General features: G+C 36.9%; 1 long non-coding RNA gene and 1 other non-coding gene across 3 annotated transcripts; both read right to left on the bottom strand.

The window, feature by feature from the left end:
• Positions 1-1,262: 1,262 nt before the first annotated feature.
• Positions 1,263-16,530, bottom strand: LOC144302642 (uncharacterized). 2 transcript variants are annotated; one of them, XR_013369591.1, is made up of 3 exons: positions 16,327-16,530; positions 11,794-11,864; positions 1,263-1,724 (listed from the first exon to the last, which is right to left on the bottom strand). It is a non-coding gene; the product is annotated as an uncharacterized LOC144302642 (long non-coding RNA). The 2 variants fall into 2 exon arrangements; XR_013369592.1 differs by lacking the exon at positions 11,794-11,864.
• Positions 2,681-2,787, bottom strand: LOC144302773 (U6 spliceosomal RNA). Its single transcript, XR_013369828.1, has one exon. It is a non-coding gene; the product is annotated as a U6 spliceosomal RNA (small nuclear RNA).
• Positions 16,531-26,229: the final 9,699 nt, after the last annotated feature.

Genomic DNA, 26,229 nt, shown 5'->3' with positions numbered 1-26,229 from the left:
ACATTTATTTTCTGCCTGTACTGGATGGTTTCCATCAACTGTGCTCAAGAACAGAGGTGCCTAGGAAGGTGCTGATGAGAAAGGCTCCATAAAAGGGAATGATATCTGCTCAGAGTCTTTAACAATGTCCAGAAGAAAAAAGAGCATGAATATGCAAAGGAGTTGCAAAATAATGACTTACCTGAGGAACTGCTAGTAGTTGGGCATGGTCATATTGTGTACATATGGAGAAGAGAGATGAGACCAAGGAAAGTATGCACTTATATGTGGAATCACCATTTACTTGTGGTGAAAGTCCTTGTCTGACAAGGATTTTTCATTTAAGCTGTGGGTGATGAGATCCCATCAGAGGATTTAAACAAAGAAATGACATTGTCAGATTCATATTTTTTGGAGAAAAACAGGAGAAGAAAGAAACCAAAAAGACCAACAAATAATAAGAAAGGAAATGGTAAGGACCTATACCTGAGTCAGGTCTAGACAGTAAAGGAAGATTGGATCATCAAAAGTTGGGATGAGCTAGAACAAGCAACAAATTAAAAGTGGAGGTACAGACAAGAGTCTAGGTGGAGTCCCAGAGTTCTCCATTTAATAACAGATGAATAGTAAATGAGAGCACAAGAGAAGGTGTGCGTTTGAGGAGTGAATACAAGAAGAAGATATTTTCATTTAGAGTTTATGAGACATCTAAATGAATTTAAGTGAATATGTCTAGTGGCCAGGAGAGTAGTCAGGTATAGATAAAAAAAATGAGGATTGAGAGACAGATTTAAGTCATAGACATGGAAAGCAATTAAAGTAATTAGACCTTGCCTAGAGAGATACAGAGACTATGCCTTGAACCTAAGAATTTCCTCATGACAGGAGGAAGGCAAGACTTTTATTACCAATATATGTGTAGCAATTTATTTACTTATTTATTTTAGTATATGTGCTGCCGAAGCAAGCACTTATTTATTTATTTTAGGGAGAAAGTGTGTGCATATGTGCACATGAGTGGGGTGGGGAAGGAGGGGACAGAGAGAGAGTATTTGAAGCAGATGCCATGATGAATGTGAAGCCCGACAAAGGTCTCCATCTCACAACCCTGAGATCACAACCTAAGCTGAAATTAAGAATCAGATGTTCAATGGACCGAACCACCCAGGCATCCCAGGTAGCAATTTCTTTATTAAACCTTCACAGACTTCCCTGAGCAAAATTAAGACTTCCCACATGTATTATTTTGCAATGGCTGCCGTAACAAAATATAACAGACAGGGTGATTTAAACAACGGAAATTTATTTGCTCATAAGCCTGGAGACTAAAAGCCCAAGATCAAGATGTTGACAGGTTTGGTTATTTTTTCTTTTAAAGATTTTATTTATTTATTCATGAGAGACAGAGAAAGGGAGAGAGAGAGAGAGAGAGAGAGAGAGAGAGAGGCAGACATAGGCAGAGGGAGAAGCAGGCTCCCAGTGGGGAGGCCAATGCAGGACTCGATACCAGGACTCTGGGATTATGCCCTGAGCCAAAAGGCAGATGTTCAACCACTGAGCCACCCAGGGATCTCAACAGGTTTGTTTAATTCTGAGGCTGCTCTCCTTGGCTTGCAAATGGCTATCTTCTGGCTGTGTCTTCACATGGTCTTCTGTGTATGTAAGTGTCTGTATCCTAATCTCTTCTCCTTTTTAAAAATTTTGTTTAAACAAGTCATTTGGATGACCAGCTTCTTTGGTTTTAACTGAAACATAATTGACATACAGTATTACAATTATATTACTTTCAGGTATATGACATAGTAATTTGATCATTATACACATTATAAAATGCTCACTATGAAAAGTATAGTTACCATCTGTCACCATACAACATTATTACAGTACTATTGACTATATAATGCTGTACTTTTCACCCCCATGACTTCTTTATAACTGGAAGTTTGTACCTCTTAATCCCCTTCAACTACTTTGCCAATCCCCTTTGCCCTCCCCTCGGGCAACAATGAGTTTGTTCTCTGTATTTATGTATCTGTTTCTGCTTTTTGTTTATTTTTTAGATTCTACATATGAGCGCAATCATATAGTATTTGTCTTTCTTTGTCTAACTTATTTCACTTAGTATAATACGCCCTACGTCCATCCATGTTGTTGCAAATGGCAAGATTTTATTTCTTTAATGGCTGGTATATATATACCATGTTGTATATATAACATTTCTTTATCCATTCACCTATTGATGGACACTTGGGTTGCTTCCAAATCGTGGCGATGGTAAATCATGCTGCAGTAAGTATAGTGATGCATATATCTTTTCAAATTACTGTTTGTGTTTTCTTTGGTAAATATCCAGAAGTAGAATACTGGGTCGTATGTTATTTCTTTTTAATTTTTTGAGGAAACTCCATAATATTTTCCACTGTGGCTGCATCAATTTACATTCCCACCAACAGTGCATGAGGGTTTCTTTTTCTCCACATCCTGCCAATACTTGTTATTTCTTGTCATTTTGATACTAGCCACTCTGACAGGTGTTAAGGTGATATCTCATTATGGTTTTGATTTGCATTTCCCTGATGATTAGTGATGTTGAACATCTTTTCATGTATCTGTTGGCCATCTGTATGTCTTTGGGAAAATGTCTATTCAGGTATCTACCCATTTTCTTTTTACTTTTAATATATTTATTATCCCTGTTTTAAAAAATATGGAATGCTTCACGAATTTGTGTGTCATCCCTGCACAGGGGCCATGCTAATCTCCTCTGTATCATTCCAATTTTAGTATATATGCTGCCAAAGTGAGCATCCTCTGCCCATTTTCTAATTGGATTATTTGTGGGGGGGGTTGGTGTGTGTTGAATTTTATGAGTTCTTTATATATTTTGGATATTAATCCCTTATCAGATATCTTGTCTCATTCAAATGTAAATAAAAGCGGTGAGAGAAGATGTCCTTGTCTCGTTCCTGATCTTAGAGGAAAAGCTTTTAGCTTTTCACCATGAGGTATGATGTTAGTTGTGGGTTTGTCATATATAGCCTTTATTACATTGAGGTACATTTACCTACTTTTGGAGAGCTTTTTATCATGAATGATATTGAATTTTATTAAATGCTTTTTCTGCATCTATTAAGATTATTGTATGATTTTAATCCTTCATTTCGTTAATGTGGTGTATTATGTTAATTGATTTGTGCATATTGAATCATCCTTGTGTCCCTGGAATAAATCCCACTTGATCATGGTGAATGATCTTAATGTATTGTTGAATTCAGTTTGCTAATATTTTGTTGAGGATTTTTGCATCTCAGTCCATAGGGGATATTGATCTATAATTTTTTTTGTAGTGTCTCTGTCTGGTTTTGGTATCAGGGTAATAGTGGGCTCATAGAATGAATTTATAAGTATCCCTTCCTCTTCTTTTTTGGGGGAAGGATAGTTTGAGAAGGATAGATATTAACTCTTCTTTAAAGTGTTTGGTAGAATCCACTTGACATCTGGTCTCAGATTTTTTTGTTGGGAGGATTTTTTTTTATTATTACTGATTCAATTTCATTACTAGTAATCAGTCTGTTCTATTACTTCCTGATTCAGTCTCAGAAGATTGTATGTCTCTAAGAATTTATCAATTTCTTCTAGGTTGTCCAATTTGTTGGCATAAAATTTTTTGTACTAGTCTCATAATCCTTTGTATTTCTGTGATACAAAGTTTGTACCTCTGTGAAGTTGTAACTTCTTCTCTTTCATTTATTTTTTATTTTTAAAGAAAAATAAGATTTTACTTATTTATTTTAGAGAGAAAAAGCACAAGAGTGGGGAGGGGTGAAGGGGGAGAGAGAAGAAGAGAGTTTCATGCAGACTCCATGTTGAGCATGGAGCCTCATGCAGGCTCCATCTCATGACCCTGAGATCTCGACCCAAGTAAGAGTCAGATGCTTAACCAACTGAGCCACCCAGCTGCCCCCTCTCTGTCATTTTTTATTTTATTTACTTGAGGTTTTGCTTTTTCTTGGTGAGTCTGGCTAAAGGATTATCCATTTTGTTTATCTTTCCAAAGAATCAGCTCTTGGTTTCATTTATCTTTTCTATTGTTTTATGTCTCATTTTTAAAATTTGTTCTGATTTTTATTATTTCCTTTTTAAAAAATATTTTATTTAGGAGAGACACACAGAGAGAGAGAGAGACAGAGAGAGACAGAGAGAGACAGAGAGAGGCAGAGACACAGGCAGAGGGAGAAGCAGGCTCCACGCAGGGAGCCTGATGTGGGACTCGATCCCGGGTCTCCAGGATCACACCCTGGGCTGAAGGCAGCGCTAAATTGCTGAGCCACCTGGGCTGCCCTATTATTTCCTGTCTTATAACAGCTATGGGCTTTGTTATTTTTTTCCAGATCCTTTAGGTATAAGGTTAGACTGCTTATTCGAGATTTTTCTTGTTTCTTGAGGTAGGTCTGTATTATGGTAAACTTCCCTCTTAAATCTGTTTTTGCTGTATCCAAAGATTCTGAACTATTGTATTTCCATTTCCATTTGTTCCCATGTATTTTTTTTTTATCTCTTTGTGTTTTTTTTGTTTTTTTTTTTGTTTTGTTTTTTTGACCATTTGGTTGTTTAATAGCATGCTGTTTAGCCTCCAGGTGTTTGTATTTTTTCCAGTTTTTTAACTTGTAATTGATTTCTGGTTTCATGATGTTGTGGTTGGAAAAGATGCCTAATATGATTTCAACATTTTTCAATTTATGGAGACGTGTGTTGTAGCCTAATATGTGATCTACCCTGTAAAATGTTCCATGTGCCTTGAAAAAAAATGTGTATTCTGCTGTTTGGATGAAATGTTCAGTATTATTTATTAATTCCATCTGGTCTATTGTGTTGTTCAAAGCCACTGTTTCCTTGTTGATTTTCTGTCTAGATTATCTATCCATTGATGCAAGTGGGTTGTTAAAGTCCCCTACTATTTTTGTACTACTGTGTTTTTCTCCCTTTATGTCTGTTAATATTTGCTTTATATAGTTAGGTGATCCTACGCTGGGTATATAAATATTTACAATTGTTAAATACTCTTGTTAGATCATTCCTTTTATCATTATGTGGTGCCCTTCTTTGTTTCTTGTTACTGTTTTTGTTTATTTTGTCTGATATAAATATTGCTACTCAGTTTTTGCTTTTGTTTTGCTTTGCTTTGCTTCCGTTTGCATGGAATATCTTTTCCCATCCCTTCAATTTCAGTCTATGTGTGTCTTTAGGTCTAAAGTGAGTCTATTGGGCAGCCCGGTGGCTCAGCGGTTTAGCGCCACCTTCCTCCCAGGGCGTGATCCTGGAGACCAGGGATCAAGTACCATGTCGGGCTCCCTGCATGGAGCCTGCTTCTCCCTCTGCCTCTCTCTCTCTCTCTCTCTGTCTCTCTCCCTCTCTCCCTCTCTCTCTGTGTGTCTCTCATGAATAAATAAATAAAATCTTTAAAAAATAAAAAAAATAAAGTGAGTCTCTTGTAAGCAACATATAGTCAGTCTTATATTTTAATCCACTAAATTCACCCTATTTCTTTTGATTGGGGCATTTAGTCCATTTATATTTAAGGTAATTATTGATAGGTACATACTTACTGCCATTTTGTTCACTGTTTTCTGGTTGCTTTTGTAGTTCTCTGTTCCTTTCTTCTTCTCTTACTTTCTTCCCTTGACGTTTGATGACTCTTTAGTATCATGCTGAGACCCTTTTCTCTTTATTGCATGTGTGTGATTGTCTATTATAGGATTTTAGTTACTAGGAGGTTCATATATAACATTCTATGTATATAGGAGTCTATATTAAATTGACACTTGCTTAAGTTCAAATACATTCTAAATGTACTATATATTTCCCCCTTCCACATTTTATGTGATGGTGCCATATTTCACATCTTTATTTTGTGTATCTCTTCAGTAATTTTGGTAGATATAATTGATTTTACTATGTGTGTCTTCTAACCTTCATACTAGAAGTATAAGTAATTGATCTACTGCCTTTACAACCTGGATATGTTTCCTTTCCCAAGTTAGAAAGTTTTCAGCTGTTACTTCTTCAAATAAACTTTCTGCCCCTTCTCTCTGGCTTCTCCGTCTGGAACCCCTATAATGCTAATGTTAGTATGCTTGATATTGTTTCATCCTAACCTATCCTCACTTTTTTTTTCTTTTTGCTGTTCAGATTGGTTGCTTTCAACTATTCTGTGTTCCAGATTGCTGATCTGTTCTTCTGCATCCTCTAATCTATTGTTTACTTTAGTGTGTTTTTCTTTTTTCTTTTTTTTAAATATTTTTTTTAAGTATTCATGAGAGACACATAGAGAGAGACAGAGAGAGAAGCAGGCTCCACGCAGGGAGCCCAATGCGGGACCCGATCCCAGGACTCCAGGATCATGCCCTGGGCCAAAGGCAGATGGTTAACTGCTGAGCCACCCAGGCGTCCCTAGTGTGTTTTTCATACCACTTATTGTTTTCTTCAGCTCTGACTGGTTCTTTTTAAGTTGTTTTTGTTGTTGTTGCTGTTGTTGTTGTTGTTGTTTTTTATCTTTGTTGAAGTTCTCATTGGGTTCATCCACTCTACTCTCAGGTCTGTTGAATATCTTTATGACCATTACTTTGAACTCTTTACCAGGTAGATTGCATTTCTCCATTTCATTTAGCTATTTTTCTGGAGTTTTTTCTTGTTCTTTCATTTGGAGCATATTCCTTTATCTCCTTATTTTGTCTCTTGGTTTGTTTCTGTATGTTAGGTAGGTCAGCTATATCTCCTGGTCTTAAAAGCAGTGGTTTGTGTAAAAGTCCTGTGATGCCCTATAGTGCAATCCCCCTTTGTAACCAGAACTTGGTGCTCTAGGAGTGTCCCCTGTATGGGCTCTGTGAGCCCTCCTATTATGGGTGGGCTGCAACTGCTGTTGTCACACTAGTAGGTGGGGCTGCTGCTAGCTGGCTATCAGTAATAACTGACTAGGACTGATTTGTGCACATTGGTGGCCAAGTCTTACCCTCACCTTTACACTGCTGGCTGAGAAGCCTGGCTGTGGCTACTGCAGGAATGCTAGTTGGTGAGGCTAGCTCCCTCTCCCTGGGCGGGAGTCACTGGACAGGAGCAGGTCTCAGCTGGGGCTGCTCACTGGATGTGGCAGGTGGTAGTCACTCTGGAAGGATATCAGTCCCAACTGAGGCTACTTGCTAGGTGTGGCAATGTAAGAGCCACTTTGGATTTCTGCCAGAGCAGGTTGGTTGGGTGGGGCAGGTCTGATGGAGAAAGCTGGGGTGGGGCAAGCAGTGTTAGCAAGGTAAATGGAGGATATCAGAATTGCCTCCCAAAGGTGTTTGATTAGAAAAGCTGAAGGAAAGCAAGAAAAATGGTGGTGCCCACTAGCTCTTCCAATCCCAGAGAAAGCTTCTGCAGATCCCTGCCCCTCTAGTATATCTCCTAAAATGATTCAGTAAGTCTTTCACATTTAACCCAGGAACTTTTCAAATTGCTCCTTCCATGCTAGGTCTCTGACCAAGTGATACAGTGCACTGGCCCTTTAAGAGCAGTTATAGCCCTCTAGTTCTTTCAGAGTTAAGCCCTGCTGATTTCTGAAGTCAGACATTCTGGAAGCTCATCTTTCCTAGTGCAGGTCCCCAGGGCTGGGAGTACCCTATGTGGGACTTGATCCCCTCACTCCTCTGTGCCTATGATATCCCTCCCACTTGTAGGTTGCCTCCAGGGGTTTGGTTGGCAACAGCACCTCTGCTTCGTCTTCTCTTTATGTTTTGAGCTGTGCATAGTCCCTTCTACTAGTCTTCAGGTCATTTTTAGAGTGAGTTGCATTACATGTAGTTGTTGCCTCAGTGTGTAGGAGGATGTGAATTCAGGATCCTCTTACTTTGCCATCTTCCCTGGCTCTCTTCCTAATCTATTCTGATAAGGACATCAGTCATATTGGATTAGGGCCCACTCTATAAAGACTCGATTTCAACTTCATTAGCTCTCTAATGTTCCTATTTCCAAATAAAGTCATATTCTGACGTACCAGGGGTTAGGACTTTAATATATAAATGTGTGTGTGTGTGTGTGTGTGTGTACAATTCAGCTCCTAACACCATGGCAGGACCAATACTGCATCTCTGCCTTTTTCTCTCTGCATATACTTAGGTTGTGATCTAAGCCTTTGGTTACATGCCCTTCCCCTAACAAGACTCAGAGCTCCACTTGGGTAGTAGCAATGTGTCACTCATCTCTGAGTTCCCAGACACTGAACCACTAGCCACTGGTTTCCAGAAGTTATTCAAAAGCTTGAACACACTATAAATTTGGGGGGAAACAGCTCATTAACAAAACAAGTTTTTCCTAGAGAAGAAACAGATGGCGAAGGACAAATTCCAGCCCACTGATATATTTTGTTTGGCCACATTGTTGTTGTTTTATGAAATCAAGAGATTTTATTTTTAAAAAATCTGGAGTTTTCACTTTGAAAAATGTAGAGATTTGGCAACTCAAGGCATTATTCCTGTATAGCAAGAGTTAGCTTGGACATATTAGCAGCTGCCACCTTTATTTCTTTTTCTGATATTTATTGTGAACATCATAATGAATTCTCATGTACTTGTCACATAACTAGCAATTATTGAAATGTTTCCAACCTCATTTTACCTATCCCTCTTCATTATTTTGCTTTTTCCTTAAATATTTTTAAAGCACATCCCAGACATTTTAGTATGCCTTTGTAACTGAAAAATATTTTTTAACATAACCACTATACCATTGTTATATATTTAAAAATAAGCAATATTTCCTTAATAGCATTTAATATACAGTATATATTTATATTTTCTCATCTCAAAATTTATCTTTTTTATAGTTAGTTGTTCCAATCAAGATCCAAAATTACTAATCACATTTGAATGTTATGTCTCTTAAAATCCTTTTAAAATATCATTTAATTGATACAACTGGGTCATTTATCTTACAGAATGCCCAGAATTTAGAATTCTGCTGGTTTGTTTCCTCATGCATCATTTAATTTGTTCTTCTTGCTTTCATACCTCCTATAAGCTATAGTTTGACCCAAGGCAGCACTGTTCAATGCCACTTTCTATAGGGATGGAAATTTTCATGTCTATGCTGTTCAATAGAGTAGCCATGACTGCATGTGATGAATAAGCCCTTGCAATAACTGAGGAATTGAAATTTCCAGCCTGCTTTGTACTATCTACAGTTATGAACTAAGATTTAGTGGATATAAGAAGAAGGAAGTGATGGAATTGACTTCTGGATCTTGTCTCTAAAGGGAAGGGAGTTAGCCTTCACTCTCCCTTCTTCACACTTCAGACTTTTGCCTGACATGTGAATGTAGTGATGAGTATGAAAAACCATAAGCATGCAAGCAATATTCTAGAGATGACAAAGCAATTAGAATAAACCTGGATCCCCAAAACCATAGTAACCCCAGGCTGTTGATGTTTAGGCTATTACGGGAGACTTAAACTTTTTTTTTTTTTTTGAGACTTAAACTTCTCTATTTTAAGCCACTGTTAAGTTGGATCTTACTACAAAGCAAACAGATCACTAACTAATACATACCCATTTAACTCATCATGCAAGGCCATGGGGGTAGAAAAATGCTATTAATAACCATATACATAGGATACTGTTTCTGTAGATGCCAGTTATCCCTTTTCCTCAACTTGCTGTGTGTGTCTTCAGTTATCTAATAGACAAGCTACTTGTCTATTAGATAATTATTTAATACCAATAGTTTTTGCAGGGACAGTATATTCATTCATGAACTCTATAAGGGATCTTCCCTCAGAGAAGCCAACCCTATCACTCTTGAGTACCTAATTTTCTAGCAGGGTAACAAGCCCTAGCACCAGGATGGTACCCTTCCTCTAAGGTCCTAACAGCTAGCTACCCATTGTTAGGCTGATTTTATTTGACCTCTTTCATCATGTAGACTATAATAAGAATAAATGCTTAAATGTGCATTTGAATAGGCTTTCGCTATCCACCATTCCTCTGCCAGCACTAACATCTGTTCACTTATTGAACATCCTATATCAACATGCTTTCTTAGTCAATATTGCCTCGAAACAAAAATTTATTTAATGGCAAAAAAATGTAAAGCACTAGTATAATGTTCCTGCTGTTCTTATCATGTACTCTAGCCTTAAAGAACAAAACAGTGAATGGATAACAGAGGAGGGAAATCATTAACACCAAGCTAAAGCTGCATGACCACTTATGAAAATGAGACTAAGGCCTGTACTGTATTTTCTTGCAGGCAACTGGCCAACGGAATAATAATTACATTGTACAGCCTCCTTTGCTACTGTCTATGACTGCGAACTAAGGGTTACTGGATAGAAGGAAGTGATGGACTCGGCTTCTGGATTTTTGTCTCTAAAGAAAAAATAATAGCTTTCACTTCTTCAGATTTCAGACTTCTGCCTGGCATGAGAAAGTAGTGCAGAAGATTGAATAATTGCCCCTTCCCCTTATTCTTTTTAAGAATTAGCATAATTGAAACAGAATCTTTCATCTCTTTCCTCTTTCCCCTGTTGTTGTTTATTATAGTAGCCTTCAAACTTCTTTGCTGTAATTATTCAAAAGAATATTTTAAAAACATTATTGCATGATTTTAAGTAACCTAAAAATTTTCAGCATACATTAGATGGTTATAATTTGTGGCATATTATATATATTGACATTTTAAAAGATAAAATGCATCATTCTTTTAAAAAAAATTCAATAGTGGAGTGCCTGGGTGGTTCAGCAGTTGAGCTCCTGTCTTTGGCCCAGGGTGTGATCCTGGAGTTCAGGGATCGAGTCCCACATCAGGCTCCCTACAGGGAGCCTGCTTCTCTCTCTGCCTTTGTCTCTGCCACCCCCCTCTCTGTGTCTCTCATGAATAAATAAATAAGATATTAAAAATAAATAAATAAATAAATAAATAAATATTTTAAAAATCAGTAGAAACTTTACAGTATAGTAATTTGAAAGTTATTAGCATTCATTAAAAACATACGAACAGTCCCTCTTTTTAATTGCAGTGCAGTTAACATAACCGTATTATATTAGCTTCAAGTGTATGATATAGTGATTCAACAATTCTATACATTTTTTGGTGCTCATGATGGTAACAGTACTCTTAATCCCCTTCACCTATTTCACCCATCCTCCCCACAACTTGCCCTCTGGTAGCCATCAGTTTTGAACTAGTTCTTTTTTTAATAGTCAAAAAGTTCTGTATCATTTTTTTCATCTTAAATTCATATCTGCATTCTACTTCCTTCACAAAATTTTATCCTCATTATTATATTTTCATCCTGGAGTATCTTATATTGATCATTCTTTCCTACTCGGTGTCAAAAAAATACATATATACACTGAATTAATGTGTTTAGATTCTCTGGAATACAAGACTTTAAGGTTAAAAATATGTCTCCCACATTGAATCAACCCTACAGTTATTATGTAAACACATGATCAAAACAATGTACATACACAAACATTTTGATAAAAAATAATCAATATAAAAATAAAAGATTTATCAGATATTCATCTCTTATTGAACTCATCTCATATTAAACTATACAGCTATGCATTTACGGATGAAAAATATTCATTATAGAATGAGATGGGGTACTGCATCAAGTATATTCTAATTTTTAAATCTTTACAGATTTTATTTCTGCGAAATACTATAAGAATAGTACATATGTAAATATACAGAGAGAGAGGGAGAGTGCAATTTTATTTCCCTTTTTTATCCCAAGCAATCTCCACTCCCAACATGGGGCTCGAACTCCTGACCTTGAGAGCAAGAGTTGCATGTTCCACCGACTGAGCCAGCCAGGCATCCCACATGCAATTGCATTTAATGTCTGAAAATGATAGTTGGTAATTATGCATTTGACAGAATTAGAACAGCAAATCATCATTTGCAAAAACGGAACTAATCTTAGTTGTATAAAATATTTAATTTGGGGCATTACATCCTGACTTCATTTGGATAACACTTATCATAATTGCAGTTTCTAAGAGTATAGTTTAACCTATTTTGTGCAAATTAACAAATTTAATCTATTATGTGCAAATTAAAATAAAAGAAAAATGTTGAGTTACTACTAGTAAAGCAGATCTAAAGAAAGCATTTCAGTGAATGCATTACTTCTAAAATTAAAAATATACTCCTGTTAGTTAATATATATCTAATTAGTACCTTTTAGGAATAAATAAATGAGTAGGAATTGGTTAATGAGTGACAGCCAACAGTAGACTTCAGGTAAAAATAAATATGGATTTAAAGTAAGCAATACATTGTTTTAAAAAAAGATTTTGTTTATTTGAGAAAGGGAGAGTGCAAATGAGCAGGGGAAGTGTGGGCAGAGGAAGAGGGACAAGCAGACCCCTGCTGAGCACAGAGCTAGATCCCAGGATGCTGGGATCAGCACCTGAGTCGAAGTCAGACACTTAACTGACTGAGCAACCCAGGTGCCCCTAGAGTAAGCAAAACTCTTGTTAAAGTTAATGAAAATGGGGATCTTTGGCAGCGGTTTAGCGCCTGCCTTTGGCCCAGGGCATGATCCTGGAGACCCGGGATTGAGTCCCACATTGGGCTCCCTGGCTCCCTGTATGGAGTCTGCTTCTCTCTCTCTCTCTCTCTCTCTCTCTCTCTCTCTCTCTCTGTCTCTGTGTGTGTGTGTGTGTCTCATGAATAAATAAAATCTTAAAAAAAAAAGTTAATGAAATTGATTCTTTTACCAGTCTGAATAGCATTTAACAAAAGATATATTTTTTGGCTAATTCATGGGCTGTAGAATATATGAGGATATTTGGACAAAACTGGAGAAGTAAGCATGCTCTAGGAAATCCTTGGCTTACAAGTGCATGATTCCTATGGCATTTCCTCTACAGTAATAAAGGGACACAAGTTTGTATCATCTTCTATTGGAAAGGGATGGCTGCAAATTGTATGTGGGAGAATTGTGGAATGAGGAGATAGGAAAGCTTCAAGTGTATGAAATGGGTTGGTCGGCATCAGGGAGAAGACAGTTTTCAAAGTACTGTTCAGCTTACAATATTTTATGTTCCTTTGGAAACTTTCCTTGATACACAAGGTTGACCACTCATCAATCATATCTATAATACATAAACTTGTTTCCCCAGAATAGATCATCAATTCCGGGATTGATACCCAGCCTAAGCTGAGCCAATTAAATATTGCTAGGAATTTGGAATTTTGGACTAAAGTCACCAGGAACATGAATTGTTAGATGTAAGTCACCTTAGTGGTAAAATTCTTTAAAAAAATAAAAATAATAAAAGAGCTATTTCTTGAAGCTTCCAGATTTCTGACATTCCTAAGGCTTAGATTTTTAGTAGTTCTTTGTAGTTCATGCAATGATACAGCATTCCTCATAGTAGCATCTTTAAAAATTCAGTAGTGCTACATATATAAGTAGATCAATGAAACAGAATGGAACCCACAACTAGACACAAATACATATGAGAATTTAATATATTATAAAGGTAGCAGTTCAGACATTAGTGGAAAAAGAACTATTCAACAGATGGTCTAGAGACAGCCTCATTCTTTTTAGCAAAATAAATTTAAGATAGATCAAATATCTCAAATGAAAAAAATTTCATAAATTTGTCAGGAGGATTTTCCTGGTCTGTTTGCTTCTAAGATTTCGTTCCAGATGTGATTTGGGAGGCTGCCATTCTTGGGGGTACACACGTTTTGCAGCTAATTTCGTGCCTTTTGGCCCTCGGATTATTTTAAGAGTTGAAATTCACAAGCTGAGGTGTGAAGAATTTGGAAATTTTTGGCAATGTGATTATCCCAAAACTTAGTAGCATTCCAGTCTACAAGTGAGAACCATAACCAAAGTCTTCGACCATACATATTTTTTATGTGTATGGTTATAATTTAATTATTAGACTCTCTATTCTACACCCCTCTCACCTATAGCTAGCTCCAGACCATTTGGAAGATAACATTTTTTAAGTCTGATATTCACTAGTGAGTTTGCTCCTACTGTCTAGCTGAAGGCTCTTAGGAGAACATACTGGAAAAGGGGTTGAGACACAATTCTCAGTAGGTGACTGTTTTTCTTACAGCCACCAAATATTTAATACAACTTTAGGGCACTAGGATGACTCAGTTGGTAAAGCACCTCCCTTCAAATCAGGTCATGATCCTGGGGTCCTGGGATGGAGTTCTGCATCAGGTTCCTGGCTCAGTGGGGAGTCTGCTTCACCCTCCCTCTGCTCCTCCTCCCACTTGTTCTCTCTCTCTCTCTCTCTCTCCCTCGCTCACTCTCTCTCAAATGAAAAAATAAATTCTTTAAAAAAAATTAAAACAACGTTAGTCCGAGGCACAGAAGCAGTTGGGTTTTTCAAGCTTCAAAATAGAGTGGTCATAACTTGGAGTACAGGCCACAATAGGAAGTACCTTCCTGTATTTCCAGACTGAGTCACGTTCAAGTTTGCTTATTGTTACTAATTTTGGGGGGACAAATACTACTTTATAGGTGGTAGTGTGTTCTTCCAGGCACGAAATATCTGTTTATCTGTCTTTTTGTGAAGCTAGCAGCCACTGATGCTCGATGCTTAGATTTTATAATTCATTAGGGACTGTCAAAAAATGTTGATATTCAAATTCTATTCTTCCTTCTTTGGACTATTTCCATAAGGAGAAACTGCACATCATCCACTACTTGATTACCTGGTGTTACAAGTTTCTATAGAAAAGGTAGGATAAATGTTTGTTTTCTCTTTTTTGCCAATTTTCAAAATAAAGAGTTGGTTCCCTAGCATCCTTCAGTGATGATCAATTAATTTTTGGGGTCAGGATGAAATCATGGATTTAAATATATTTAATGTGTTTTGATCCATTGCAGTTATTGTACTTAAGTGATACTCAAACTATTCCATCTTCAGTCAGTAGGAGCCAGTAACACCACCACCAATGTGATGCCTGGAAAGAGTTAGAAATACAATTGCATATGCTTTCCCCATTCTCACCCCACTTCTTTTTACAATTGTACTGAAGCCACATTGTCAGAGCATTCCGCCATTACTATATTCTCCTCCTTGTATCTTTTATTTAGTTTTAGTTCCACATAGAAGTTCTATGCTCATCATGTCATTTTATCAATGTCACTTTAAGTATTTTGTCTTAATCCTCTTCTCCAGTAAATTTATAAAAAATACTAGCTCCTGAGTTCTTATGTTGATGACAACTTGTATTTTTTTTAAAGGATTTTATTTATTTATTCATGAAAGACATAGAGAGAGAGAGGCAGAGACACAGGCAGAGGGAGAAGCAGGCTCCATGCTGGGAGCCCGAAGTGGGACTCGATCCCGGGACTCCAGGATCATGCCCTGGGCCCAAGGCAGGTGCTCAACTGCTGAGTCACCCAGGTGTCCTGACAGCTTGTATTGATATAAAATTCTTGCTTCATATTTTCCTGCTTTGAATATCTTAAATATATTAATTTTCCTTAAGCATAAAGTATTGATGTTGAAAAGTGTAAAGACAGAGGTGCCTGGGTAGCTCAATTAAGTGTCTGCCTTTGGCTCAGTTCATGATCCTAAGGTTCTGGGATCAAGCCCCGCATCAGGGTTCTCTGCTCAGCAAGGAGGCTGCTTCTCCCTCTCCCTCTGCACTCCTCCTCATGCTCTCTCTCAAATAAATGAAATCTTAAAAAAAAAAAAAAAGTATAAAGACAGTATTACTTTTTTCCCTGTATAAATGACTTGGCTTTTTCTCTTAAGTGCCTAAAGGATTTTTTATTTCTTTCTCTTTAAAGTTCCAATAATTTCACTAGACTATGTCTCAGTGATGGCCACTCTGGGTCAATTTTTTCAGAGAAACTGAGTGCCCTTTCAATATTTCATTTTAATTCTCATTTCAGTTTCTCAAATTACAGTTTCAGGATTTTTTTTTTTTGGTCAGGATTTTCTTCAGATACTCCTATTTATGTTGGACCTTCTGTGTCTTATTGCTTCTTTCTTTTCTTTTAAGTAAGCTCCACACCCAGCATGCAGCCCAACGTGGGCTTGAACTCATGACCCTGAGATCAAGACCTAAGATGAGGGGCATCTGCGTGTCTCAGTTGGTTAGGCATCTGACTTTTGGTTTTGGCTCAGGTCATCATCTCATAGATCATGAAATCAAGCCTTGACCTCAGACTCCATGCTCAGCAGGGACAATGTTTGAAGATTCTCTCCCTCTGCTCCTCCCTGCACTTGTGCAGGGGCTCTCTCTAAAATCAATCAATCAATCAATCTTAAAAAAAAAAAAATCTGATCTGAGATCAAGTGTTGGACACTTACCCAACTAAGCCATCCAGGCACCTATCTCAATGCTTCTTGAATCCTTTTCATCTCTTTCTTCGTGATTTTTAAAAATTTCCCTTCTTTTCATCTTCCATTGAGGCATTATCTTGTATTATTTCTAGTTTTGATTTTATTTCAATTCTTCATTCTTATTTTTTTAGCACATGAAAGTGATAAAAAGTGGTAGTTTATTAATAGACATTTGTATTATAAACTCAAGTTTATAATACCTAGTACAAAGTCAATAAAAACAAAAGTGAACATAAAATTAGTGAACATAAAATTTTTATTTATTTTATTTTTAATTTTTTAAAAAAGATTTTATTTGTTTATTCATGACAAAGAGAGAGAGAGGCAGAGACACAGGCAGAGGGAGAAGCAGGCTCCACGCAAAGAGCCCGATGTGGGACCTGATCCCGGAATACCGGGATCATGCCCTGAACCGAAGGCAGACACCCAACTGCTGAGCCACCCAGGGATCCCAGTGAACATAAAATTTTTAACAGGGAGATATGGAAAACAGTGGCAATTTACCAACCTTATCATCCAAACTATTTCTGTATTTTTAGTTACAAAATATCAAGAAAATTTTGGTTAACAAGGATTTGTTTAAAAAGGCACCATTTGGGCACCCGGGGTTGCTCTGGCATTTTTTTTTTAATTTATTTTTTATTGGTGTTCAATTTACCAACATACAGAATAAACCCTCAGTGTCCGTCACCCATTCACTCCCACCCCCCGCCCTCCTCCCCTTCTACCACCCCTAGTTCGTTTCCCAGAGTTAGGAGTCTTTACGTTCTGTCTCCCTTTCTGGTATTTCCCACACATTTCTTCTCCCTTCCCTTATATTCCCTTTCACTATTATTTATATTCCCCAAATGATAACGCCGCCCTTAGCCCAAGGCCTGATCCTGGAAACCCGGATCGAGTCCCATGTCGGGCTCCCTGTGTGAAGCCTGCTTCTTCCTCTGCCTCTGTCTCTGCCTCTTTTGTGCTCTCTCTCTCTCTGTGTCTCTCATGAATAAATAAATAAAATCTTTAAAATAAATAAATAAATAGGCACCATTTGCAACTACTTCCTAGTTTGCAATCTCAAGATATTCTCAAATTAAATAGAGGATACAGAAGAAACTGTATAATAAGGTCTACACCAAAAATTGCATTAATTTGATAGTAAATGATAACATCTTGGTAATCTCTTAATTTTTTTAATCATTGTGTATATATTGTTTTTCAGCACATACTTTTAATAGCTTAGATTAAAAATTTTCGATTGAAGTATAGTTGACATACAATGTTATATTGGCTTCAGGTGTACAATATAGTGCGTAGACAAGTCTACGTATTCTGCGGTGCTCACCACAATAAGTGTAGTTAGCCATTTGTCACCACAGTTATTATAGTATTATTGACTATATTGCCTATATTTTTCATTCCTTATTTATTTTATAACTGGAAGTTTGTACCTCTTAATAATAATGTACCTCTTCACGCATTTTGCCTCTCCTCTCTCCCCTACACCGCTTACCCATTTGTTCTCTGTATTTGAATGTTTCTGTTTTATTTCTTTGTAGTTTGTTTTTTGGATTCCACAAATAAGTAAAATCATGTGATATTTGTCTTTTTCTGACTTATTTCACTTTGCATAATATTATCTACGTCCATCCATATTATTGTAAATGGAAAGATTTCATTGTTTTTTTATGGCTGAGCAACATTCTGTTGTATATACATAACCATATCTTTATCCATTGAACTATCAATGGACACTTAATGTTGTTTCTAAATCTTTTGTATCTGGCAATTATTAATAATATATCAATAATTGAATTACTGTTGAATTACAGTAACTTAAATTACTGTTTTGTTTTCTTTTGGTAAATACCCAGCAGTGAAATTACTAAGTTATGTGGTATTTCTTTTTAACTTTCTGAGGAAATTCCACAGTTTTCCATAGTAGCAGCACCAATTTACATTCCCACCCACAGTGCACAAGGGTTCCTTTAAATTTTATTATTATTATTTATTTATTCATGAGAGACAGAAAGAGAGACAGAGACAGACAGACAGACACAGGCAGAGGGAGAAGCAGGCTCCATGCAGGGAGCCCAATATGGGACTCCATCCCAGGACTCCAGGATCAGGCCCTGGGCCAAAGGCAGGTGCTAAACCACTGAGCCACCCAGGGATCCCCACAAGGGTTCCTTTTTCTCCACATCCTTGCCAATACGTGTTATTCCTTGTCTTTTTGATATTAGCCATTCTGACTGGTGTGAGGTCAGATTGTGGTTTGATTTGCATTTCCCTGATTATTAGTGATGGTGAGCATTTTTTCATGTGTCTGTTCACCCTCTGTATGTCTTCTTTGAAAAAATGACTATTCAGGCTCTCTGTTCACTTTTTAACCAGATTTTTTTTATGTTAAATATGTTGTATCAATTCTTTATGTAGTTTGGATATTTATCCCTTATTGGATATGTCATTTGCAAATATCCTCTCCTGTTCAATAGGTTGCCTTTTCATTTTGTTCATTTCTTAAAAATTTTAATTCTTTTCTGAGTTCTATCAACTCCAATAAAGTTGATTTGTGGAATCCCTGGGTGGCGCAGCGATTTGGCGCCCGCCTTTGGCCCACGGCGCGATCCTGGAGCCCCGGGATCGAATCCCATGTCGGGCTCCCGGTGCATGGAGCCTGCTTCTCCCTCTGCCTGTGTCTCTGCCTCTCTCTCTCTCTCTCTCTCTCTGTGACTATCATAAATAAATAAAAATTTTAAAAAAATAAAAAAAAATAAAATAAAATTGATTTGTTCCTTCATTTAATATGTTATTTTCTTTGTGTTGATTTATTATATTTTTTAATCTGCTTTATGAGAATGTCTTCTGGGCAAGTTTTCATCATCTATAGGTATATTATCCTCTCATTCCTGAACTTTGATGGAATTTGATCTCCATCTCTATTTCATAATTTTTATGTTAAGGTAGGTTCCCTAAGCTTTAAAAAAAATGATGTTTTTGATAACTTTTTAGAAGAAAATTTTCTACCTAAATATTGATAGGCTTATATTAGAACATTCTAATTCTAGATTCTCTTGTTTCAATGTTTTTTCTAATGAAAAACTGGCAAGAATATGGCAAGCTTACATTTTGAAATTTAACTGTTCCCTCCTACCTCCATTCCAGTATTAAGCTGGATGTTCTTTTTCTTTGGTTTTTGCTGTGTCCTGCTAAATTTGGATTCTATTCCCAAGTGTTTCTCTTCTTTGAGGAGTTTTATCCCTAAAGGGAGCTTTAGAGAATGTATATGGACCATATAGTTCTGGCCTTTTCAGATTTTCCTGCAACTGTTTCCATTCCCTTCATAGAGAGACATGTAATATTTATTCTATCAAGGAAAGAAGAAAGATTAAGGTATTAATTATGTGAATCTGAGGTTTTTTAAAAAGTAAGAAAAATTCTCTGAGGAAAGTCCTTTTGTGGCTATTACAACAGCTGTCCATCAGAAAGAATCAAGAAAATAAGAGAAATTCCCTCTGAAGTTTCAGGTAGAAAGCACCATACTGGTTAACATTTCTCTTATAAGTAGCAGGAACCATTTCTTACTAGCTGAAATTTTATAAAGATAATTTATCATAAAAAAGCAGAGCTGATTCAAATGGGCTAAAGGTAAGACACAGCCAGGCCAGGAAGATGAGCCACTGCCACCCTTCAACTCTGCTTCAATCTATATATGTTCTTTTTTCCTCCTCCCTTAGACACTGGTTTAGCCTACTTCCTGGTTCCAAGGTGGAAAGTATCCATCGATACCTGATATCTATTCCATCTCTTATATTCCAAAAATGAGGCAAAATAAGCCTAGAATTTCTAGTCTACATTCCAAATGTCCTCAGAAGGATTCTGATTGGCCTAGCTTTGATTCAGATGCTCTGAGTGCATGACGAGGGCAAAGAGAGTGGGGGCAAGTTGTTAGAATAGGAGTGTTCCCATTGTGATCAAATGTTGGCATGGATTGAGCCTGAGAATAAGAAAGAAGAGAGAGACCTTTTCTATTTCATCTTCAACATTATTTTCTGAAACAAAATCAAGACTGTGAGACATTCAATTGCTACCTGGGAGGTTAGAAGCAATAAAAACCATGTAAAACAAAAACCCAAACCGAATCCTGAGTTTTAAAAAGGATATGTTTGCTGAGCACTGTTCTGTTACTTTTTCAGAAGCAAATTTAGATTCTCCAGTAAACTGAAGATGTGAGTAGTATGAGCTTCTGAAATATTTTGTTTAAATGGACATGGAGAGGTTAGCTACTGAACTTAATATAAACAATATAAACAAAATAGAAGCAAATACTTTACAAACTATGCTACAGGCTCCACTTGAGAAAGGTCAGCTATTTGAAATAGCTTTGGATAGTGAATAGTGAGAAAGTTTAAAACCCCAAGAGATTCATTTTCAGAAGAATACAAGTTGCAGATCCTAGAAAATATTTACTGTCAGCTGTCACTGAGTTTTTAAAATTTATTGTTGTACTAGTTTTTCATTTTTAAGATGAACAGAACAATAAATCCTCTCTGTCTTTGGAGAGCAAATATTTTGAAGATAAATATCTCAATTCTTCATATCATAGTCTTGATAAAGTCTTCTGGGGAAGATGCATATTACTCATAAATATCTATGGTACATAATTTTTAAAAACAAATTTGAAGTTTAAAATACATGCATGAATTTACATTGTATAAAAATACAGTTACAGTTACCTGAGGTGGGCTTCTGTCATAGGAGAAGCCCTACAAGAAGAAATGTGTGGGAAATATCAGAAAGGGAGACAGAACGTAAAGATTCCTAACTCTGGGAAACGAACTAGGGGTGGTAGAAGGGGAGGAGGGCGGGGGGTGGGAGTGAATGGGTGACGGGCACTGGGGGTTATTCTGTATGTTAGTAAATTGAACACCAATAAAAAATAAATTAAAAAAAAAAGAAAAATAACTCATGTGAATGATTTCCAATGTCATGTTTGCTTGTAAAAAAAAAAGCAAGTGTTCACTGATCAATATGCACAGCAAGCCACAAAAATGAATTCTAATAGAAACTGGCATCCATGAATACCGTAACTACATGACATGGAAGGGAATAATTTTAAAGCTATCAGATATGTTACGTTCTTCATCCTCAAAACCTATACAATCATTTCTGTTGGAATCTGGATTATGTACTTCATCTATGACATTCATCACATTAAACAAGTCATCATTTAAATCTCAAGCTGTTAATAGTACCATTATTTATTCAACTTTTAATAAATGATTGAACTTTTGTTTTATTAAAAAAAAAAAAAAAAAAAGGAGAAGCCCTCCAGAGAATGAATTGTGCTGTGTCATTTTTGGTGAGGAAAGTTGGCATTGCTTCAACCATTTTCAAATACAAAGAATCTTCCTACAAATGTACCATGATGGTAAGGGATATTGGTAATGGGGAAGGCTGCGCACCAGTGGGGGCAGGAAATATATGGGAAGTCTCTATACTTTCCTTTCAATTTTGCTGTGAACCTAAAATATAAATCTTCAGAAAAAAAAATCTTCCTGATCTACAGAATAGCATTTGAGTTTCCCTCTTAGATATGTAGGTATCTAGTGTCCCTGATTGATCGCCTAAATTGTGAAGAAGAGACTGATGTCTGGTAGGCCCTCCAAGAATAACATCCAAAGTTGCATCTGTACACACGAGCAATGACAATTTAGCCATGCCTGATGTCTAGTTAATCACATTCATAAGACACTAGCAACAGTTAAATGCATCTCAGGTTAAGAGATGTTAAATTAAACAAAAGTGCAGCTTAGAAGCAACATGATTAATCCAGATGCTTCTCTGATGAGAGCGGTCATTTGAGCTGAAAAAACAGAGCCATGCAAAAATCTGGGAGAAAAGCATTCTAGGCAGAGGGAACACCAAGTGCAAATATCCAAAGGTAGGATGAACTTGTTGTGTGTGTGTTTATTTCAAGTTTTTATTTAAATCTTAGTTAACATATATGCAAAATTGACTTCAGGTGTAGAATTTAATGATTCATCACTTACATATTACAACCAGTGTTCATCAAAAGTGCTCTCCCTAACACCCATCACCCAGTTAGTGCATCCTCCATCCACTTCCCTCCACCAACCTTCAGTTTGTTCTACAGTTAAGAGTCTTTTATGGTTTGATTCCCTCTCTCTTTTTCCCCCTTTCTCTAGGTTCATCTGTTTTGTTTCTTAAATTCCACATATGAGTGAAATTATATGGTACTTGTCTTTTCTCTGATTTACTTCAATTAGCATAATACACTCTAGCTCCATACACATTGTTGCAAATGGCAAGATTTCATCCCTTCTGATGGTTAATATTTCATTTTATATATATAATACCACATGTCTTTTATCCATTCATCAGTTGATGGACATTTATTTGGGCTCTTTCCATAATTTGGCTATTGTTAATAATGCTGCTATAAAGATTAAGGTACACGTACCACTTTGAATCAGTATTTTTGTATCCTTTGGGTGAATTTGATGTGTTTAACAGAAGGAAATCAGGCCAGCATAATGGATAAAATGAGCCATTAATGGAGAGGGTAGAAGGCAGATGAAGTACTGAGTCCAGTTTTGAGGCTCGTTTCAAACAGGGCAAAATGAGATGCTGTCCAAAGGTGAAGACCACATATTGGTTATGTGTCTACATGCAATTATTATTTTATTTATCCTACATCTAAATATTGCTGATGCAGCTACTTAACCAATTAACCAATGATAATTTTTTAAAAGATTTTATTTATTTGTTCATGAGAGACACAGAAAGGCAGAGACCTAGGGGGAGAAGTGGGCTAGGCTCCCCACAGAGAGCCCAATGCAGGACTCAATCCCAGAACCCTGTGATCACAACCTAAGCCAAAGGCAGATGCTCAACTACTGAGCCACCAGGTGCCCCTTAACCAATGATCTTAATTGAAACTGAATGTCACTGAATTTTTTTAAGGTTATTAAATAATTAGGCTTTACAGAAGTCTCAGGAAGGCCCAAGCAGCTTAAGACTGAGACTGCTTACCCCTTGGATTTAGCTAGATGAATATCATTTAGAATCATCATTGTGATAGAGCTTCATCCTAATTCTTTGCACATATTTCCACTAAATAGAAGTAAAAAAAATTGGACTCCCTTGAACTTGAGGCCCAGAATAAATGGTCCTGAACACTGGGTCTGCCAACATGCAGTTTTGCAGATAGTTCACATGCAACTCAGGATAAATAGTAGGGCTACAATCCAGCCCAAGTTCCACTCACCCAGCTATGAGTCCTGGCACTGAGCTGTGTCTACCAAAGGGGGCTCTTTTTCTAATCTGCACAAAGTCCCCATGTGACCTAGCTTTGGCCCATTCCAACTACTCCCCTCATCTTTCTGGTTTTTGTAACTATTATAATTTGTTTGTATAATACCTTCTAATTTCCATGGGCTTTAAACTTAGCCTCTTGTCACACAAGGCAATCTTCTCATATGGATTTTCTTTTCTTTTCTTTTTTTTTTTTTCATATGGATTTTATAGAGTAAATGAAAGACCAGCAAGACCATTTGGTTCGTCCAAGGTTTTTCCCTGAGAGTGGAAGAATTGATCGTAAGTCACAGATCTTCAGCTGGGATCTCACTCTATACCTCACGGCTTCAAGTATGATTATTGTGGCGGGGAGAACCACAGTACTGGTTGAACTGATGTTCCTGACTTAGAATGCTCCAGAGCCTTCCTTTCCTTCTTTCTTAATGAGTTTAAGTAATCTCTATGCCCAATGTGGGGCTCAAACTCACACCCCCAAGATCAAGAACCGCATGCACTACCTACTGAACTGGCCAGGTGCCCCATCTCCAGGGCCTTTCTTTTTTTTTTATTTATTTATTTATTTATTTATTTTTTCCAGGGCCTTTCTAACCATGGAAAGTACTCTCCATCCTTCTGTTCTTCACACTCACTTTTCTGCTGGGCCAACATTTCTCCCTCTTCTTCTCCTTGTCTTTGAAATTGGACAGCTGCTATGACTACCAAAAATGGGTTTTTTTTATTTCAAAAGACAACCAGTCTTTTCACTTCATATGAACTTTATATTCTCACAATTTTTTCATATAGAAGGGAAATGTGTTAAAGAAAGCAGCATAAAGATGACATAATAGATTCAGGTATTATCTCTAAATAACTTGTTTTGGTCTCTATAATTGTGGTACCATTGCACAGCAAACTGGGTCACAGCATTTTCCCAATGGGTTTCAATCTCTTTGGGCAACTTCACGCTCATCTTTCCATGCCATGCCTCCTTTTGGTTGAGACCTCAAGAACCCAGTTTGAATTCTCTCCAACTCATCCTAGAAGCACTGCCTAGGTCAGAGTCCAAGGAAACATCCTTAACCATCTTTTCTTAGGTTGCAATCTCTCCATTTGTCTGAAGGCAGGAACTTTCTCACTTTATCTTCCAAATTCTTCATTAATCTAGAAGTCAGAATAATATTAAGGCAGTTGCTTCTGATGCATATGGAAACCGAAACAGGTGAGTGACAAAGTATTCACCTGCTGACTACAAAGAGAGAATAAAGACACTGCAGTGAATTTTGAATAAAATTGAATTGATTCAATTCACCCATCCATTAAATTGAGGTTGTCTCTATGCTTTTAAGTTAAAATATCCTGGGGTGTTTGTTTTTTAATTATTTCTTTAAGATTTATTTATTTATCTGGCGGTACAGCAGAGGGAGAAAGAGTCTCAAGCAGACTCCATGCTGAACATGGAGCCTGACTCAGGGCTCGATCTCATGACTCAGATCATGACCTGAGCCAAAATGAGGAGTTGGATGCTCAACTGGCTGAGCTACCCAGCACCCCTAAAATAGCCTGTTTTTTAAAATGATGATGGTAATAGAAAGTTGTTTTGTTTTGCTTTTTAAAAAATGTCCTTACTTGGAAAAATAGGTCACAAAGCCATAAGAAGGGGAGCAATTGTCCTAAGGTCTGTGATACAGGATGAACAAATCCTCACTGTGGAAAGTACTTCCATTTTCTTCTCATGTGTTTCACCCTTTGGCCACGACTGACTCAGCAATACTCAATCTATAATGGAAGCAACCTACTTTGCCAGAATGTTGCATACAATTATTCTGAGAATAGAACACAGTAAGAACTTATGTACCTATCAAAAAGGAAACGGTTAAACATACCATAGAACAAGGGATATAATAGAGCATTTAAAAGAATGAGGCTGATGTAAATGTATGCCATCTAATGTTCTCCTTGACCAAGTATCTTATGTATTCATTATCTAGTGTTTTAGTTTGAGATCTCCAGAGAAAGGGAAACAATAAATGTATATACTGTAAATCTATTTACTGGGATGCAAGGGTGGCTCAGCGGTTGAGTACCTGCCTTTGGTCCAGGACGTGATCCTGGAGTCCCAGGATCGAGTCCCACATCGAGCTCCCTGCATGGAGCCTGCTTCTCTCTCTGCCTGTGTCTCTGCTCTCTCTGTGTCTCTCATGAATGAATAAATAAAATCTTTTAAAAAAGTAGTCTTACTTAAAAAAAAAATCTACCTACTTACCTACTTATATACATATATTTATAGAGACAGAGATTTATCATAAGAATTGGCTGATGCAAATATGGAGGCTGAGGAGTCCAAGATCTTCATTTGGCAAACTTACCAAAAAACATTGATTTTTCAAAATCATTGGGATTTCCCCTATTGATAGGAGATTGTGAATTTATTATAAGGAAAAGAAAGAACCAATGAATAATGGGTACACACTCCATTAATTGATGATTTAAACAGAAGTTATGCCCCCTTTGGAAAGCATTGTGTATCTTTGCTAACTTGGGACATCCTTATTATCATTCCTTAGT

This window comes from Canis aureus, chromosome 31 (assembly GCF_053574225.1).
Source record: "Canis aureus isolate CA01 chromosome 31, VMU_Caureus_v.1.0, whole genome shotgun sequence".
Classification (NCBI taxonomy): domain Eukaryota; kingdom Metazoa; phylum Chordata; class Mammalia; order Carnivora; family Canidae; genus Canis; species Canis aureus.
The sequence above is the reverse complement of the archived record's forward strand: the minus strand, read 5'-3'. Positions and strand labels throughout refer to the sequence as shown.